Genomic DNA, 16,037 nt, shown 5'->3' on the forward strand with positions numbered 1-16,037 from the left:
CAAACTCACTCCGTACAAAGGTCTAGCATATTTGCTCCAAATGACTCTGGGGGAGAGGAGACAAGGCTAGCAAGGCAACAGGAATATCCATAACTGACACTGGGAGCACTTGAGCAAAGAGAACACGGTGCCTCCTCTCTACCTTTGACATCATCCGGGTTTCCCACAGTGGGGAGGCAGCATGTTTCAGCCTGGGAGAACCCAGAGAGGTGGGGTAGGAAACAGCACCATGGTTACCGAAGATGCAATGCACAGGCCCTCCTACTCTTCCTCTTGTGTCCCAGCACATGGTCAGGCAGAATCTCACTCTGCAAAGAGAGAGGAAGCAGCCAAGGGAAATCCTGAAGACACTGACGTCGGGGGTCCTCACAAAGAACCCACAGCAATCGCTCTCCAGTTAGACCCAGAGCTAGTAATCTGTATCCGACTTGTGGACTTTCCTGGTCACATTTTGAAATAGCTCTATTGAAACAGAATTCACGTATCACAAGATTGATCCTTTTAAGCATCCAATTCAACATTTGAAAAGTGTATTACAATCAATTTTAGAACACTCTCCTCTCCCTCAGAGAAACTCTATCCCTGTTTGCAGTCACTCTGCGTTCCCCAGTCTCCAATCCTGGGCAGTTACTAATCCATTTTCAGTCTCCATCAGTTTGTCTAGTCCGGTCATTTTGTAGAAATGAAGTCATATTCTATGTGGTCTTTACTGAGCAGCTTCTTCCCCTTACTATAATGTTAAGATCTTGACAGCCTTCCTGCCACTCCCCCCCACACACACACTCCCCCCACACACACACATACTCCCCACCACCACACACACACACTCCCCCCACACACACACATACTCCCCCACCACCACACACACACACTCCCCCCACACACACACATACTCCCCCACCACCACACACACACACTCCCCCCACACACACACATACTCCCCCACTACACACACACACACTCCCCCACTACACACACACACACACTCCCCCACTACACACACACACACACACACTCCCCCACCACACACACACTCCCCCACTACACACACACTCCCCCACCACACACACACACACTCCCCCACTACACACACACACACACACTCCCCCACCACACACACACTCCCCCACTACACACACACTCCCCCACCACACACACACACACTCCCCCACTACACACACACACACTCCCCCACTACACACACACACACTCCCCCACTACACACACACACACACTCCCCCACTACACACACACACACTCCCCCACTACACACACACTCCCCCACTACACACACACACACTCCCCCACTACACACACACACACACTCCCCCACTACACACACACACACTCCCCCACCACACACACACTCCCCCCCCACACACACACTCCCCCACCACACACACACACACTCCCCCACTACACATACATTCCGCACCACCACACACACACACTCTACCACCACACACACACTCCCCACCACACACACACTCCCCCACCACCACATCCACTTCCCCACCCACACACTCCCCCCTATACCCACTCCCCACACCACCACCACACATACTCTCCCCACACACATACAACTCCTGCCCCCGCCACCACACACTCCCGTTCCCACACACACACTCTACCCACCACCACCACAACACACATACTCTTAACCTGGAACAACACAGCTAAGGAATCACATCCAGAGTGACATCTTGAGAAAAGTAACCTGAAAAAAAGATAGATAGATAGATAGATAGATAGATAGATACATACATACATACATACATACATACATACATACACACATGCATACATATATACTAACTACATGGAAAGCAGGGGAAAATACCACTAATGTCCTCATTAATATAACGGAATAAAATGGCTTAGAGACGGCTGGAGAGATGGCTTCGAAGCTAAGAGTACTTGCTGCTCTAGCACAGGCCCTGGGTTTGGTTCCCAGCACCCCTACAGTGGCTCACAAGCATTTGTAATTTTTGTTCTGAGGGATCCAATGCCCTCGTCTGGCCTCTGTGGGCACCAGCCACCCACAGGTGCACATACATACAAGCAGACAAAACACTCATACACATTAAAAAATGTAAAAACTCTATGTCCATGAAACAAAAACAGGACAGTTTAAGAGAAAAAGCTGTGAGGGGGAAAAAAAAAGTTCTTAGAAACTGACAACATAATAGCAGAATTTTTAAAAACTCAATAAAAGTATGAAAAGATAAACATGAGAAAATCCACAAAGCAAAAGTCAAAAGATAAAGATGTGGAAGATAGAGGAGCGACATTATGAACGCTCTGGTAGACTGGTATAATGGGCCTGTAGTTGAATAAAATAAACTCTCAAGAAAGGGAGAGGGGGCAGCTGGAGAGATGGCTCAGAGGTTAAGAGTGCTGGCTGCTCTTCCAGAGGTCCTGAGTTCAATTCCCAGCAACCACATGGTGGCTCACAACCATCTGTAATGAGATCTGGTTCCCTCTTCTGTCGTGCAGGCACACATACAGGCAGAATATTGTATACATAATAAATAAATATTTTTTAAAAAAGGAAAGGGAGAAGGGGAAATGAAAGAAATATCATGAATATCAAGAATAACAATGTTATTCAATAAAAAGTCAAAGAGGTAAAGGATTCGGATTGCCATGTTGAAATGATTCAGCTCACCAACCGCCGTAATGATTTTGTGAAATTTCAGAAAATGTCAGACAAAGAAAAGATTCCTTTCCTAAGTTGTCATCCAGGGAAAAAGCAAATAGGCTCTATACAAAGAATGAGAAATCAGAACCTTCAGACTTCTTTCTCCACAGCAGCAAGAAGATGAAGCAATACCTTTAAAAGGCAAAGAAAAATGACTTCCAACACGCACTGTAATATCTAGGTGTGATGGCTCATCTTCACTGTCAACGTGGCTGGGTTTAGAATCACCATGGAAACACACCTCTGGGACGTCTATAAGGGTACTTCCAGAAAGGTTTAACTGAAGATGGAGGATCCACCCTGAATGTGGGCAACACCATCTACTGAGCTGTGACTCCAGACTGAAAACAAAGAAAGCTGTCTGGACCCCAGAATTCATTTCTCTTTGCTGTCTGACCGCTGACACAGTGGTCAGACACCTGGGGCACCATGCCGTCCCAGTAATGAGAAATTGTAACCTCAGATCCGAAGCCACAATAAATCCTTTCCACCTTAAGTTACCTTTGTTGTGTATGTCAGCTCAGCATCTAGAGGAGTAAGTGCTTCATTAGGCAAAACACAGACAGACCAAGTCTGAGAGCACAGGAAAAGCACCTTCAAGCCCACAGACATTCACTTTCCATTCACTTTCTTCAAAGTTGCTCCCAAGGAGGTCCTTCACCAAGTGATGGACAGGTTTCAGCGACGGAGGTCACCAGTCTGACTACCACACACAGAAGCCAACCAGATGGGAAAGCCATGGTACAGGCATGTTAAAGATGGTCATTACCGCCGGGGTGGTGGCGCATGCCTTTAGTCCCAGCACTCAGGAGGCAGAGGCAGGCCTCTGTGAGTTGGAGGCCAGCCTGGTCTACAGAGTGAGATCCAGGATAGGCACCAAAACTACATGGAGAAACCCTGTCTTGAAAAAAAAACAACAAACAAACAAACAAACAAAACGGTCATTACCAACCACTCCACCACCAGTAAATCCTTTCTTGTCATAGTTCTGTTTTATATGTGTGATTATTAAATTTCAAACGCAAAAGGAGGTCCTTCCTATTCCCATGATCCAGATTCAATAACTGTCAAGAATTTGGCATACTGACTTAATGCACCACATTTATTTTTGTTTATTCCACCTCACAGTACCCAATCTTTATGTATCTCAAAGTCCATTTTTATATCACTTCTCCCTCAAAATACTATTATCACTCCTAAACATAATAGTAACTTATATTTGTCACCTAACAATCCTTGATAAAATTTTCCCAATTTAAAAAAAAAATACCTTTATAGGTTGGGGATTTAGCTCAGTGGTAGAGTACTTGCCTAGCAAGCGCAAGGCCCTTGGTTCAGTCCTCAGCTCCAGAAAAAAAGGAAGAAAAAAAAATACCTTTATACATGTTATGAGCTAAACTGTGTCCTAGGCCCCAAAATTCACACAGGAGCACTAACCAACTCCCAAACCCTCAGAATGTAACTATAATTGGGGTCACGGTTTTGGGTTTATTTGTTTGTTTTTCAAGACACAGTTTCTCTGTGTAACACCCCTGGCTATCCTGGAACTCTGTAGACTAGGCTGGCCTAGAACTCACAGAGACCTGCCTGCCCAAGTGTTGAAGTTAAAGGCACCACCACCACCCCGGCTTGTGCCTTATCCAGCGGGGTCAAGGTATTTAAAGAAGTAATAAAGTTAAAGTGGCCCCGATCTGATTGGTATCCATCCAGAAGAGGTGACTAGGACATAGAAACAGAGGCATTTGCAGGAAAGGACAACAAGAAAGGCTTCCAAGGAAACTAACCTACAAGTGCCTTCGCCTTGGTCTCCCTACTTTCAGAGCTGAGGGAAAAGTTTATGTTTAAGTCATCCAAGCCTGTGGTATTTCGTTATGGCAGTCCCAGCAAGTGAATACATAGTCTATCCCAAACTAAAGCAAGATTCACATACTTCTGCTAGTTATATTTTTTTCTTTTAGATGGGGCCTTGCTAGGCTATCATTGAATTCCTCAGCTCAAGCAATCTTTCTGCCTCAGCCTCCCAAGTACCTGGAGCCACAGATGTGAATTACTGGGTTCAGCTCTGGTTATAATTCTTAAGTCACTGCTTTTTTTTAAAATGTCATTAACTTGTTTCAGAAGCCAAGACAGTTGTCCAATAGAATGCTCTACAATAGAATGTCCTACAAGACATCTGATAGAATGTCCTACATTCTGAATTCATGTGTTCGCTTGCTCAGAGTATCATTTAACCTGCCATCTTTCCCCTTGTTTCCAGTAAATCTAAGCCCTGGCACTTGGCTGGCTTTAGGAGTCAATTGTTAGGTCAGGGCAGTCCCTAGGCATTTCTGCATAGTTTCCTTAACCTCACAAAGACTGCACAGGGAAAACTGCCCGGGTTGTTTCCTGATCTGCTGAGGGAGAGCTGCACACCTCCTCTTTGGTGCCTGCTTGGGTCAGGGATAGGTACTCACTTCAACTTACAGGAGTCTGACTCTGACCTATTTCCTAAGAGCTGGAGGAAGGCCAGGGAGTCACATATAGAAAAGACAGAGCCATCCACTCCGTGACCACATGATAACCCTCTGATACCCCAGCAGTGGATGATCTTATATCCCTCACACTTGCTCTCAATGTTTCACACTTACTTCCTCCTTAGAACCTTTCCTAACCCTTAGGGAGATAAAAGCCAGACTGGCCCAGGGTTTACCTCCATTAGGTTTGTGCTTGCTTCTGTTTTTACAAAATAAAACAGCGTGGATTTAAGTAAGAAATACAAGCATGACTGGTTAAACCACAAAGAAAAGTAAGGGAATGGTGAACGCAAAAGTCAGGAGAATCACTGTTTTGTTTTGTTTTTTTTTGGGGAGGGGGGCAATAACTGTTTCCAGGGAATCAACAATTTCATTTCAATTAACGGAATGATGAAGACATCATTTTGATCTTAGAGCTTAAAGCACTCCTTAGTTTGTGTTATGTCTCAGGTTAACATGGCTTGTCTGTGAGCATTCTCCTACAGCTAGAACAGGAGCTTCTCAGACAGAGTTACAAGAAAGACTGGAAATGGAGTTTATGAGAAGGCAGATGAGCACCCCAGGGATGCTCTTTTGGGGGTATCATCGGGGTATATTTATTCCCAAAATCAACTAAGATGGCTTTCTCGCCATCTATCCATCAAGAATGATTAGAGAAAAATCTTTCCTTCTACTAAATTACCTAGCAATGAAATATCTGACATCCTAAGCTTCTCCCCAGGAAACCCAATAATACGGCTTGATATATTTTTCCAGTAAGAAGACTTCCAGCTTGCCCCCGGGGAATTCGTTTGCCTCAGATTCGTAAATGGCATAAAGCTGGGAGGAAGGCCGAAGAAACGCTTCAGATGACAGAACAGGGACACAGCTCGGTGAGCTCGAGTGACAGGTCAAATCTAGCCCAATTTATAAGAACATTTACCGTTGGTTGAGATATAGGATTGGCGGAGAGCTTTACATAATTTGTTTCCTTTAATCCTGAGAAGCACACGACAAAGTCCAGGCTGGGACTGTAACTGGTACAAGGTCACAGAGCAAGTTAGCTGCAGAATCACAAGTCACCCAGCTCCCGCGGTGCAGGTTTTACTCTCCGGTGAGCTTCTCTCGGCAACCAGAAACTAACACATTAAAAAGCCTGTCACCCTCTGAGAACTGGCCCCAACCCTGGCCCAGACCCCACTGGGCACACAAAGGTATCAGCACTGCCAAAGAATGATCAGGTCAAGCTGATGCCGGCAATGGGACCTCCATTTGCCCTTAAGAGCTGGCTGTAACCCACCCATCCTCACGTCTGCCTTCTTGTGTGTAATTGGATCTCAACAAACTCAAGCTCTACAGTTTGGGGTTCACACACACACACACACTCCACAACAAAGACCCCTGAGCAAAACCCCTCTGCCAGGCTGTTTCCCACCTTCGATTTTCTTTCCTCTTGGGGCCACTGGTATGTGATGGGTGTGAAGCTGAGAGAACAGCACACACAGCTACAGCACGGTCATATCCAATGGAGCAACCTCGAAAGACAGCCCAAGAATTTTAATGAAAACCAGAAAACCCCTGGCTGCAAGGCAGGACTGCAGTCCAAGCCCCAATGCCCCTCCCTCTGCAGCTAAGAATCCCTGAGCCAGCTTCCTCCCGGAGTGCAGAGAAAAAAAAAAATCCATCCTGCATTCAGTACTGCTTTTCCCAGCAGCTGCTTTCTGGGGTTATTTAGGTTAGAGCAAGGCACATGCTGACTGCAACAGGACCCAGGACCCTGAGAAGCACAGGGTGTGGCTGCAGCAGATCGGGGTGCCAACAGATTATGAAACAGTCGGTTTTTTTGTTTTTAAAGGCTCCTCTTCCCTTCTGCCAAAGCCGCCTGCCTGCCCACAGCTGCATACAAAGCTAGTAGAGAATCTTAACGAGCTTAAAGGGAAGGGACCAGATTTCACAAACTTGGAAACCAGAGGGAAAGAAACATGCATCTGGAGCACTTACGGGCATCAGTAGTGCTGACCTCAAGTTCGTGTTCTCTAGGAGGGGGGATTTAAATTGTGTGTGATGGGGGAAAAGGCCAATTCAGGAGGCTGGGTAACTTCTTCAGGGCGGGGACCGAGACTGAAGTTCAGGATGAGTAAAGCCCATCACAGATCCAAACTACAGGCCTTGCTATGCAGCTTGCTTCATAAACCGCTTGCCTGGGATGCATGAAATCCTGGGGAGGATCCTTAAAGGCACATAACCCAGGCATACAGGTGGCACATGCCTGTAATCCTATCGCTTGGGTACAGGCAGGAACTACATCAGTAGTTCAAGGTGAATTTGAGGCCAGCCTACATAACATGAGGAGAGGGGGCGGGGTGGGGGTGGGGGGTGGGGGGGGTGGAATACAAACTAAAGCTTGGCATGCTGGCTCACACCTGTAAATGCCAACATTGGAAGGCTGAAGTAAGAAGACCGCTGTGAGCCTGAAGCCAGTCTGGACTTCATACTGAATTCCAGACCTGACAGAGTTACTGGGTGAGCCCCTATCTCAAAACAAAACTGTAGTGCATGGAAGCCATGGATTTGATCCTCAGCACTGGGAAGAATCAAATTCAACAAAAAGAAGGAGGTGGGGAATGTTCACTAGCTGCACACTGCCCATGTGCGTGGCACCCAAGCTAAGCGCTTTTCCCCAGCATTCTATCATGTGATCCTCAGAACAATTAGATAAGATAGGAGTCCCTTCTATCTCCATTTTCCTATGAAGAAACTACAGCTTTGGTGTTAATTGGTACCAGGATTTTAACCCTAGGCTATCTAATTTCCACCTTAAATACTCTAGCAGCCTACAGAAGGAAACGAGCCTAAGCCATCATGCCAAGCAAGCAAGTCTCACGGAGATTGCTCCTTCCCAATAGCAAATCCACATTCTACACTTACCTTCGGTCCTCCCTGGTACCCTTCAGCAGAATCATAGAGCCAGTGGCCCTGGGAAGGCTGATCACTAAACCTCTACCTTCTCAAGCACATGGCCTCTGCTGAGTGCGTGTGTGGAAGAGGAGGCTGCCACCATTAGCCAGACACCCCCACTTGTGAGAGACAGTTCCTTCCTGCACACTGCTCCACCGACCCACATAACCTTACAGCAGCCTCCACCCAGCTACACACAGGTTCATTTTGTATTCTTAACAGGAGACCATATGCCTCTACCTAGAGCAACTGTGATTCCCCAAGAGAAAAGACTGTCTAGACAGAGCATCCCAATCCATCTTGACAAGAAAGGAGCTACGTGTTGTCCGGTTTGCTCACATAGATCTCGAGGTCTGTGTTCTGTGCTCCAGCCAAAGCTCTGGACTTGACATTTCTGGGTGGTCATTACCCAGTCCAACAGCTCATACACTGAGTTAGAGCTGTCTTTCAAGCCAGGTAAATGTCTCTGGAGGAGGGGGTATAACACCGGAGTATGACATACTCGCTTGTGGGCCATGCACACACAGGCACACCACACACAGTTCCATGAAGCAGACCGGCACTTGAAAGAACTCTTTCATGCACAGTGAGGTTTCATGATGGCTTTGAGGTAGACTGAGCACACATTAGCCAGGCAGCTGGTGACTTAGCCTTGAGAACATTCTGTGAGGCAGATGGGATTGCTACTCAACAAAGGCGGCAACTGAAGCCAGAGAGGTAATATCATTTGCCTAAAGTCACACAGGAAGGGTTAAAGCTCAAGCTCAAACCTGTTTTTTTTTTTTTAGTTTGTTTATTTGATTGGGTTTTTGTTGTTGTTGTTTTTCTCAGTTTTTTTGTTTGTTTGTTTGTTTGGTTGGTTGGTTTTTGGTTTGAGGAGCTTTTGGGGGGGGTTGTTTTGTTTTGCTTTATTTTTGTTTGTTTGTTTTGTTTTGGCAACAGGGTCTTGGCTTACAACTTGTTGCGCAACCAAGACTAGCCTTGAACTCATGATTATCCTGTCTCTACACCTAAGAGTTGGGATTATAGGAATGCCCTCACCACACTCAGTCCTTGTTACATGATTCGAGCTGGCCTTGAACTCAGGATCCTCTTGCCCCAGTTTCCTGCATGCTGGGATTACTGACATGCACTACCACACCCAGCTTCAAATGCGTTTTGAATATGACTTCCACACCCTTCCATTCTGGCAATCAAATGAGAATCAAGGCAAGCCTCTCTGAGGCAGGAGGATTCCAGCTGAGATATGGAAGATGAGGAGTCAGCCACTTAATTTAGGAAGCTGGGAGCAGAAGAAACAGGAAATGCAAGCACTAACTGCAGGACCAGACTGGGGACTGCTGGGGAATGGGAAGAGGCTTAGCACAGAGAAGGTAGATGGTTCAGAGGAGGCAGGCCCTTGTTAACCTTGACAAATAATTATTGTGTTCTAAGGGAAATGGGAAATAAAAAACAAGTTTAAAGGGGAAATGGCATGATGTGATTCATGCTTTAAAGAGTTGATACTGAGCTAAGGCATTCAGTCAGCAAAGCACTGGCTTTGCTGAATTTGATCCCTAGAATCCGGGAAGGGGGGGGGCACCCTGATGATCACATCATTATAAAATCATTATTGTGTATGCTGACTTTAAAAATAAATTAAAAGAATATTAGGGCAGGGGAATTGGCTCAGCAGGTTAAGGAAGGCACTCACCACTAAGCCTGACAACCTGAGTTCCATCCCCAGAGAGCACAGATTTGATCTCCATACCCATCTGCAATGGTGCACACACAAACATACATACACATATAGACACACAAAAAATAAATAAATGTAATGAAAAAACTAAAAGTTTTACTTTAAAAGAATATTAAAATGAGAAAAAATAAAACAAAAAATAGTAATTCTGGCTGCTGTGTGAAGGAGAGACTATATAAAAGAGGCAAGAGTTGGAACAGGGGAGAAAGGATTAGGAGGTTTGGGCCAGGGTGAGGGTAGTAGAGATGAATTTTATATTTGCAGATAGGTGGGACTGAAAAAACTTGCTGGTGCATTGTATGAAAACAATGAAGGATACAAACTCATAGGTCTCTAGCTTGAACAACTAGGTGAATTATTAGTAACTTCCTTGTCCCTGGACAAATACAGGTGAGCTGCTGAGCATGGTATTGCATGCCTTCAATCCCAGTACTCTAGAGGCTGAGGCAGGCAGATCTCTATGAGTTCAAAGCCAGTCTGGTCTACATAGAGAGTTCCAGGCCAGGCCAAGGCTACAAGGTGAGATCCTGTCTCAATAAACAAACAAACCAACCAGAGGTACAGAGATAGCTCAGTGGATAACATATTTGCCACACAAATAGGAAAACCTTAGTTCAGATTCCCAGAACCCATGGAAAGCCAGACAACTATAATCCCAGTGTTCCTATGGTGGGATGGGAGGTGGAGATAGGAGAGATAGGAGAATGCCAAGAAGCTCATGGGCCAGCATACACATGAACACATACACACACACACACACACACACACACACACACACACACACAGAGAGAGAGAGAGAGAGAGAGAGAGAGAGAGAGAGAGAGAGAGAGAGAGATTTAAAAATAGAATCAACTAGATGACCCTTACTTGGATGATTAAAGGGAAGGAGTTAAGAACTGAGGTCAAATCAATCCTAACCTCTTGATTTCTCTGATAAGGGGCAGAAAAATCTCTCAACCTTTTTTTTTTTTTTTAAGCAATATGCTTGGGTTAGACCAAACAGTTTAAATAATATAAGTGTCTGTGTATTTATTTGGGTCTGAGGGGCTGCAGGCCTGGGCAGGACTGGAGATAACTCCAGCAACAGATTTCTGTAGTTTTAAGATAACATTACTCTAGCTCCCCCCCGCCTTTTTTTTCTGGAGCTGAGGACCGAACCCAGGGCCTTGCACTTGCTAAGCAAGCGCTCTACCACTGAGCTAAATCCCCAACCCCTACTCTAGCTTTTATGCCTGGAGTTTCCCGCAACAGTTCCTTGCTACATCTTGCTTCTCAGAAGACATGTGAGGCTATTAGCTGGTTTCCATCATTACAAAAGGAACTCTGGTTCACTTCTACATGTCATTAAGGATCCTGAAAAGTTCTCTGTTATAGGTAGAGGCACAGTTAGGAAATTAGATAGCCCCATAGCTCCAATGTAATAGCTCTATGTCCTCTGGCTAGTTATTAAGAATCATTTCTATCTCCATTGTTCTCTTTGAAATATAGAGAATAGCTGGGCATAGGTGTAGCTCACACCTGTAATCCCTGCACTTGGGAGGTTGGAGGCAAGAAGCATGAGTACAAAGCCAGCCTGAGCTACAGATGAAAACCCTAAACAAATAAGCAGTGGAGAGAAGACAGTTTGGATGCTGAACCACAGCTTGGTTCTGACACTTCTAGTAAAAATGGTACAGACCCTGTGCTCATGTCGACGTGTGCTGTGTGAATTGTTGTAACTAAATTCTTTCAGTCACCAAAGAGTATATCCACTATTGTTATCCCTGTTTTAAAAATAACAAAACTGGGCTGGAGAGATGGCTCAGAGGTTAAGCAATGCCTGTTCTTCCAGAGGTCCTGAGTTCAATTCCCAGCAACCACATGGTGGCTCACAACCATCTATAATGCCTTCCGGTGTCCTCTTCTGGTGTGCAGGCAAACATGCAGGCAAAACACTGTATACATAATAAATCTTTTTTTTTAAAAAATAACCCTGTTTTACAAATAATGAGCTAAGAGGCCATATAACTAGCGATTTGCAAATTATGAAAAAACAAATTTTAAAATGTCGACAGAGTCTGAAAAAAAATAACAAAAAGCCATATGTAGATGATTGTAGATAAACAACCAACTACTGAATTCAATATCTCAATTTACTGGCTAAACATTTAGTTAATATTTCTTGAACACATGGGTGAATAATTGAATAAAAGATTCCAAACAAACACATTGAATTCCTGTCAGGCGGAGTATCAAGATACTAGCATTAAAGAGAATTCATCGCCCAGTGAAATGGCTTAAGGAGTGTTTACTTAAACGCACATGCTGCACAAGCCTGGTAACCTTGGTTTCATCCCCAGAACAGTCTCCTGAAAGTTGTCAACATGTACACCATGACACACACATACCCCCATGTATATTACATTTCAAAAAAGTTTTTTTTTTTTAATAAGGTTTTTGTGTGTGCTGGGGATTTTCTACCACCAAGATATTCTTCAGTCTTGAGACTCAAAGATTCTCTCTCTCTCTCTCTCTCTCTCTTTCTTTCTCTCTCTCTCTTTCTGTGTGTGTGTGTGTGTGTGTGTGTGTGTGAGAGAGAGAGAGAGAGAGAGAGAGAGAGAGAGAGAGAATATGTCACATGTATGTGAGTGCCTCTGGAGGCCAGAAGAGGGTGTCAGATCCCTTGAAGCTGGAGGTATAGATGGTTGTTTATGAACCACACCATCTGGGTGCTGGCAATCAAACTCTGGCCAGTGTCCTCCAGAAGGGCAACAAGTGGTCTTAGCAGCTGGGCCATCTCTCCTGCCATTCAACAACAAGTTTTAATAGGTTTGCAAGATGGTTTAGCAGGCAAAGGTGCTTGCCACAAACTGACAACCTGAATTTGATTCCAGAACCCTCGTGATGAAAGGAAGAGATCCAACACCCATAAGTTGTGTAATACATGTGTGCGCATACATTCACACACACATGAAATCAATACATGTAAAAAAAAACCTATTAAAAATGTTAATAAAGACGCATCACTCATCTGCTATCTTTTTCAGGATTTGAAAGAATAATTCAAGGACTGGAGATATAGATAAGTTGGTAAAGTGTTTGTCTAACTTGCAAGAAGCCCTGGGTTCAATCTCCAGCATTATTTAAACTTGGTGTGGTGGTACACACTGTAATCCTAGCACTGGGCAGGTTGAGACCGGAGGATCTAAAGTTCCTGGTAATCCTCAGCTACACCACAAGTTGGAGGTCAAATTGTGTACACAAGACCATCTCTTAAATAAATAACTCAAGAAAAACTATATATTCCTTCAGTCAGGCTACATTCTTTTATGTCACCATTGAACTCAGTTGGACATACTAGATACAAATGTATGCAACAAATTTATGTTCATATAACTGGAAGAACATTAACCAGATATGTTCAAACACATCTGTCTTAGGATTACTATTACTGTGATGAAACATCATGACCAAAAGCAACTTGGGGAGGAAAGGGTTTATTTCAATCACACTTCTATATAACCATTAATCATCAAAAGCAATGAGGGTAGGAACTCAAGCAGGGCAGGAACCTAGAGGCAGGAGCTGATGCAGAGGCCATAGACAAGTGCTGCTTACTGACTTGCTCCCCACAGCTTCCTCAGTCTGCTTTCTTATAGAACCCAGAACCACCGGCCCAAGGGCAGCCCCACCCACAATGGGCTGGTGTTGGAGAAAATTATTTTAAGGTGTGTTACTTTTGTTTATGTTGCATTTGTTGATCTCTGTGAAGCTGTGTTACTGTGCCTCTCTAAGACACCTGTTGGTCTAATAAAGAACTGAATGGCCACCAGCAAGGCAGAAGAAATGGGGGGCAGGCATGCAGGCCAAGAGAATATATAGAAGGAGAAAACTGGGAGAAGAGATCTAGGAACCAGAGAAGGAGGACTCCAGGGGCCAGCCACCCAGCTACACAGCAAGCCACAGAGTAAGCATAAGATTTATAAAAATAAGAGAACAGGAAAGGCCTAGAGACAAAAGGTAGATGTGATAATTTAAGTTAAGGAAAGATCGCAAGAAACTAAGCCAAGCTAAGGCCGGACATTCATAATTAAGAATAAGCCTCTGTGCTGTGGGATAATGCTTTTGTACACTGGTTTAATAAAACACTGATTGGCCAGTAGCTAGGCAGTAAGTATAGGTGAGATAAGCAGACAAGGAGAATTCTGGGAAGAGGAAGGCTGAGTCAGGAGATGCCAGCTTGCTGTCCAGGGAGCAGCATGTAATGACACACAGGTAAAGCCACGGGACATGTGGTGACATATAGATTAACAGAAATTGGCTGAGTTTAAGTGTAAGAGCTTGTCATTAGTAAGCCTGAGCTAATGGCCAAGCAATTTTAATTAATATAAGCCTCTGTGTGTTCACTTGGGTCTGAGCAGCTGCAGACCAGGTGGGACACAGGAAAACTTCCAACTACACCTCTGTGGGTGATTAGGGAGCTGGGTGGCAAGCCCCCCAAAAGAGCCAAACAATAGGCTAGGATCTCCTCCATAAATTACTAATTAATAAAATGCCCTGTAGGCTTGCCTACCAGCTCGAGCTTAGGGAGGCATTGTCTCAAATGGGGTTCTCTCCTCTTAGATGACTCTACCCTGTGTCAAGTTGACATAAAATTAACCAGTACAATATGTAAATGCAGGACATGGTACCCCAGGATTGCAAAACCTGGCAGACTCCCACTTCAGCCAAATGACACTTAGCATCACCAATAATCTAGACAAATTACTATCATATGCTTTGTCTTGTCATGCAATGGCAAGAACAGCTATTCAGAACACTTGCCCAAAGTGTTTAATTTGCCTATAACCATAAAGAAATTATTAGGCATATTCTGACTGTGAGAAAGCAGGGTTGAAAATTAAAAAAACCCACATACCAAAACAAACCTTTTAGATACTTGTAGGTTTAAAGACATTAAAGATACATAACAACTAAATTTAGTACAATCCTAGCTACACACCAGCCATCAAAATTGAGGCCAACTGAAAACAATCTAACCCTATAGGATCCAACAATTGACTGCAGACCCATGAGGGACCCCAGCCTATCAAGAGATCCTCCTCCTTTACTTTAGAAGAGCCAGCCAACTTACCCTCTGAACTATGAGATTATAAATTGAAGTTGTTTCACCCAAATGTTTCTATAATTTGTTACATAGTAATACCTAGGTGACTGCAGGCAAGAGTTAAATGCAGATGGTATAACAAAACAATGTGGAATCTTTTACATTTCTAGACTATAATAACAGTTTTGTAGATATGTGGAAGGAAAAAGAAAATAAGAGTGATGCCCCCAGTATTAATATGCATTTATAAAGAAAGGCAATGCAGAGACACAGTGGGACAGTAGTACACTCCTGTAATCCTGGTTCTTGGGACCAGGAGTTCAGAGTCATCCTCTACTTTATAGTGAGCTCAAAGCCAGCCTGCACTTCACAAGATCTGTCTCAAAAAACCAAGGGGGGTGTGGTGGTATATTGTGTACCCTAATAAAATTTGTCTGAAGACAGGGAACAGAATAAGCCACTAGATTAAACAAAGAGGCCCCACGGTGGTGGCACACACCTTTAATTCTAGCACTTGGGAGGCAGAGATCCATCTGGATCTCTGTGAGTTAAGAAAAATTCTAAAAAGAAAAAAAAAAGGGAGGAAATGGACATAATAAAATAAAAATAGATTATTGAATCTACTCTGAAAAAAAGATACAGACATAATAGGATAAAAGGGTAGATTATTTAATCTACTCTGAAAAGAAAAAACAGGAATATACATATAAGATTAAAAAGGTAGATGATTGAATCTACTTTTAAAAAGCAACTACTAGAGGCTGGAGAGATGGCTCAGAGGTTAAGAGCACTGACTGCTCTTCCAGAAGTCCTGAGTTCAATTCCCAGCACCCACATGGTGGCTCACAACCATCTGTAATGAGATCTGGCACCCTCTTCTGTGTACATAATAAATAAATAAATATTTTTTAAAAAAACAACTACTAGTTTTAAATATTTACATTGTATTGGATTTTTATATGTTGTATACAAATTTTGTATATTGGTGCAAAGTTGAGATTCATTTTGTTAGAAAATACTATACATACACTTCTAATCTTATTCAAGGTATTATACCTATAC

General features: G+C 43.9%; 1 protein-coding gene across 2 annotated transcripts in view; it reads right to left on the reverse strand.

The window, feature by feature from the left end:
- The window catches only part of Rab30 (RAB30, member RAS oncogene family), a 92,066-nt gene that overhangs the window by 41,758 nt on the left and 34,271 nt on the right, over positions 1-16,037 (reverse strand). The window contains exon 1 of one of the 2 annotated variants that reach the window (XM_028873467.2): positions 6,629-6,998. The exons of the other annotated variant lie outside the window; for it this stretch is intronic. The gene's annotated coding sequence lies outside the window, so the exon portion shown is untranslated. Of the gene's footprint in view, positions 1-6,628; positions 6,999-16,037 lie in introns of those variants that run through there. 2 annotated transcript variants of the gene reach the window in all.

This window comes from Peromyscus leucopus, chromosome 1, assembly GCF_004664715.2.
Source record: "Peromyscus leucopus breed LL Stock chromosome 1, UCI_PerLeu_2.1, whole genome shotgun sequence".
NCBI lineage: Eukaryota > Metazoa > Chordata > Mammalia > Rodentia > Cricetidae > Peromyscus > Peromyscus leucopus.